Here is a 5458-nt window from a genome sequence, read left to right on the forward strand (position 1 = left end):
TGGGAAAAAAACGATGCTTAGGGCTTATATGTAACGAGAAAGGTATAACGGAACAAATTGACCTATCTCGATACGGGCAGAACCTGGAGGGTCATGTTCACGTACTGACTAAATCAATGGACACTCGTTACGATGAGTAAATATAATTCTAGTATCAAAGTTGGGTTCAGTCCTGGATTATGATAGGTGCGTTAATCACGCCTAAAACTCCTATTTCCCGAACCAAAAACCGACGAGTCCTCAAGTATTTTAATGGATTTTAGTAGGTTTTTGAGTAATTTCAAGTTTAGAGGAGTAACAGAGCGTCCACAGTCAATTTCGTGGAAAGATGACTATTCGAAGTCAAAATGGTCAAAATAGAGTAAAAAATAAGATGGACAAGAAACTTGGCGACTACGTGCGCCGCGCGCCTTCCACCGCGCGCCGCGGGAAGACAGAATACGAGACCGCGCGCCGCGTGCCTCTAACCACGTACCGCGCATACGGGGACACAAACCATGAAATCGCACAGAGTCTTATGCGCGGAGCACGCATAACCTGGAGCTGGGTCCGCGCGCCGCGCGCCTTCGGATTACTGGAATAGGAAATTAACGATTTCTGAAGATTTTTGACCCTTGGATTGAATTGGAAGGCTCAGATGACTCCGAAAAACACACATTGAGGGCTAAAAACAACTCTTGTAACCTAATTAACTCATTCTAGTTTTGTTTTAGTTTTTTTACTACTTTTGGCTGCACTTTTCCTTTGAGAGCTTTTGTTTGGGAGCGAAGTTGAGTCGACGATCCGACGAACAAGCAACCGTGAACTTCCGTTTTTAATAGTTTTTCTTTCTTTCCCTTACTCTTCATTACTTTTATTTCTTGTTAATTGATGGTTCCATTCTTCTAGTCATGAAGTTCATAGTGTTTTTCTTATTTATGATTATGTTGATTATTGTTTTGATCATTATGTTGTTAACTATGGATTCCGTTAGAGGCTAGATTTTTAGCGGGGTTGCGATGTAGCCGGATTGAATTGGGTTAGGGGGTTTCGTTAGGGTGAAATTATGCTTTGAATTTACTTAATTATTCATGCTTGTGTGGATGTGTTCTTAATGCGTTCTTTGGATTGGCCATCTTTAGGATTGTTTTTAGGAGTTTTCTGTCACTCGAGAGAGGGCAAAAACTCATGCTCATAATCCATGCTTCGTTTTGTTCTTAGGTTGCTAGACGGCTTAAGCTTAATGTGATTGTTTGAATTCTCGTGTTTATTGCTCGTGATTGTTTTAATAGGATTAGAGGCCGAGAGGATATATAATCCGTCAATTGCGTAGGTTGCTAGATCACTCGAGAGAGGCTAGTAATATCATAGGGAGAATGAGATTAGCGTGAGTAGAGTAGGTCAAGTTGTTGGAACCCGAAACCCCCGAGTCTTAATTTTTCGGTGAAGTCGTGACCCCCATTTTCTCTTATTCAAAGTTTCGTGTTAAGTTTCCGTTGCTGTTTTTGTTATTTCAATTATAGTTAATTCTTGCACCTCCCACTTTAATACCGTGAAATCAATTTGCTTAGTTTGTTTAACGAAGCTATAGTAACTAGTCTCTGTGGGATCGATATCTGTTACTTACGTAACACTATTACTTGTTCGATACGTCCGCTTGCGTGCTAGTTATAAAAATATCGCAACAGATTACACGGTGGAATATTGAAAGAGACTAGACAATTCGATTAGAAAAGAAAAAGGAATAAATTGTCTTTTATCGAGATTGTTAAGCTTCAACTACTATGTCCATCGTCCCCGATTAGGCTTCAATAAAGGCGGATAAGAATGTTAATATAATAGTATGTATTATTATTATAATCTCACTTGCTATAATAGTGATTGAAATCATTAATTCCAAAAAGGGTATTTTGGGAATTAAATAAATATTTATAGTAAAGCTATTTATTTGTTGCTAGATCAAGTAAATAAACTTTTATTTATTGTTGGACAAGTAAATAAGTGTTTAATGGGCTTAAATCTATTGGGCCTTGAAAAAGAAAAACTCGCCTACCCCCTACGGTGTTGGACATTTTTTGCACTGGTGTGGTAACCAGTATTTTTCTATTTTTATGTTCCTAAAATATATGAGAATAAATAGGAGATATATTTTCCTATATTCTCTCCTAATATTTAGGCTAAATATTAGGAGGATATTTAGGAGAAAATCTAGGAGAATATATTTTCCTAGATTTTCTCAACAGCAAAATATTTTATACTGTTGTATAAAATAAAATCGTAGATGCTGATCTGATGGATGAGAGAAAAAATAGGATTCACTTGTTGAGATCCAATGGCTGAGATTTAATCCACTAGTGTGAACACAATAAAAAGAAATAATATATTTTAGAATATTTTGGAATATTCTATAAAGATACCTTTTATACTACTATAAATAGATGGCTGATGTGAAGCAATATTAAACCGAATTAGCCAGGGAATTTCGTAGCCTTTCTCTCTCCTTGAGTTGGTCGATTCTTCCTCATCTTCCTCCCCTCGGAATTGCTTCAATTCCACTCTTAGAAATAAGAGAGAAAGATCGGAAACACCCCGTTTACAGATCTAGGGAGATATAACGAAGCCCACTCTTTTGTCTTATCTTCCTCGAAGATTACGTTTCGGAAGACTTTGGTGTCATCACATCGAGTCCTTGAAGGAGGAGTTCCAGATCTGATCGTGTGGAGGCTTGTACGTTCAAGACGAAGACGGATTGTGAAAGCTTTCAGTTCGTAAGCCGAAAACTGTAAGTTTTCTTAAACTCGTCTTTTATATGATATGGTTGCTTGATGAAGTTTCTTATGATTAATTAATTAAGTAATCTAGATCTTGTTTAATAACCATGTTAATAATTAGCTCTTGTAAGCGTAAATATTCGTTTCCGCATTTAATTGGTTATTTAAGGTACAATAATCACCAACAAGTGGTATTAGAACTAGTTGATTACTTAATTAATCGATAAGTTCTAGTAATTAATTTTAGTATGGTTTTTACGAATTTATATTATGATATGTTATTCATTCAATTCAGTATGATATGATATGTGAATTGTGATTCGTGGTTGATCGTAGATATTTTATTCTCGCTTTTCTAGTATTGTTATTAAACCCGAAATTCAAAGAGTATAGGATTTTTGTAATTTTATTTAAAATACTTGCTGCAATCTGATCGTCATAAAATTCGGAGGGCTGATTACTCACTGCGAGATGAGATGACGGTCCGAAGCACAGCCGCATCGGAGTTCCAGAGATCCACCTTTGACGAAGAAGACAAATTTTGTGACATCCTTGTCACAAAATTCCGCCTACCCCTTAGATAGGAGTCTCGGATTTTTTGCCCTCTTGGCTCTTGATCCGAGCTAACTTGTTGAGCCCTAACTTGGCAAATGGGCTCAAGGATTCGACCGGGTCAAATCCCGTTAGCCCGGTTGAGCCCAAAAGGCCCAAACCGATTTTTATATAAAAAAAATTATTTTTTTATGTTTTTATTTAAATTAATTATATGGGCTGGGCCCTAATAAATTTTATTTAAAACATGAAAAATAAATGATCAAGGAAATCGATTTATTTTTCAAAGGCCAATTGTATTGGACCTTAATCATTAAATTATTTTTTGACAATTATGGAAAAATAAATAATCTTTGACATTGATTTATTTTTCACTTGAGACATAGAATGTGCTCAACAAGAATCCATGAACTAATGTGATTGAGTTCATCAAGTTAGATTTATAAGAATCAATTAGGATACGATCAATCCGAATCAAAACCGTATATGCTTTGTCATGCTTGTTTAATTAATTGTTTTGCCATGTATGTTGTATCTTGAAAAATTGTTTTGTGGGTTATCATGGGCTTTCATTATTATATGTAACTTATCTAATATGATTAGGATAGTTTTTAATAAATGAGTTGAATGGATCAGAGAAGCTTTGTCACCAAGCCGATAAGAGGCTAAGCTTGGGGGTTAATAAAAGACTAAGTCTTCCCTCCTCGCTGGAAGCTTTTTCAGTGAAGGAATGCTATTAGGATAATCAAGACTAGATGTCATGATACTCCTAATCACTAAGTTACATCGAAACTTAATTGTTTTTAACGGTAGCTTAGAAACACTCCAGTTTTTAATATGATTAGATAATTCAAGTGGATCACCTAGATGAAAGTGAATGCTAGGAGAAAAAAAAAATACTGAAAGTATATTGAGTCGTAGACCTCCAATATTGCCACAACACCGTGAGGATGAAAGATCCCTGCTTGACCAGCAGTCTTTTAGACATGGTGATCTGCTCATAAGGGCAGACTTTTCTAATTCCAATAACAAGGTTGTGTCTCTAGCGATAGATGAGGGAGTTGAGTTCGGCGTGTACTGGCTAAGTCAGTGCGTTCGGGTGATATTCTTTCTGCTAAAATGTTGATTTTACGCATGCGTGAATCCAACCGGTGGTTGCTCATGTGGTCAAAGATTCTTAATTAATTGGTAGTTAGTGAACATATTTATGAAGTGTCATGAATCACAATTGTTCACTAATCTGAGATGGTTCTCGATTTTCACTAGGTGCAGTCCGTTACGCCACTAGAGTGGGACGGACTGTGGCTATTGGTGGATTACTGTGGAATATAAAAATTGGGTTCTTTTCTTTAGTATTTTATCCCGTGCTTGGTTGCATTGTGTTTTTATTTCCTAAATCTTATTGATAGCTTGTTTCTTTTCATATTGCTAATATATATGTGTTTTTTATATTTTAGTAATCATGTCGAACCCTATTATGGCCCTGTTGTCGAAAGACATCCTAACTGGTGAGAACTTCCCGAAATGGAAGTCTAACCTGAATATTGTGCTGGTGAATGAAAGCATTCGCTTTATCCTCACTGAAGAGAGACCTCCTTTTCCGACATCAAATTCATCCCGCTCATGGAAGGATGATTTTAATAGGTGGACTGTGGCTAACAACAAAGCTATAGCCTACATGCTCGCGAACATATCTGATGCGTTGCGAACAAAGTTGGAAGGTAAGGAGACTGCTGTGGAGATCCTTGACTCGCTGCAGGAAATGTTTGGGATGCATAGCGAGCAAGCCCGTATTGAACTCACCCGTAAGTACACTAGCACTAAGATGATTGCGAGAACTCATGTGAGGGATCATGTCATGAAAATGACTAACTACTTCATAGAAGCTGAACTCCATGGGGCTTTGATGGATGAGGTCACTCAGGAGGAAATTATCCTGAATTCCCTTTCGAGTGATTTCATACAGTTCACGTCGAACTATATCATGAATAAGTTGACGTATGGACTGCCTCAGCTATTGAATGAGTTACAGAATTTCGGGTCTATCACTCGTCAAGGAAAGAACAAAAGATCAACTATGTATGCTGACAAAAGTTCTTTGCCGAAAACCAAGAAGAACATGTCTTCTGGAGCTGGGTCATCAAAGGCACGTCCTA

This window comes from Urtica dioica, chromosome 1 (genome assembly GCF_054948205.1).
Source record: "Urtica dioica subsp. dioica isolate 48M chromosome 1, U.dioica_male_clone48M_v1_H2, whole genome shotgun sequence".
In the NCBI taxonomy this organism is placed as follows: domain Eukaryota; kingdom Viridiplantae; phylum Streptophyta; class Magnoliopsida; order Rosales; family Urticaceae; genus Urtica; species Urtica dioica.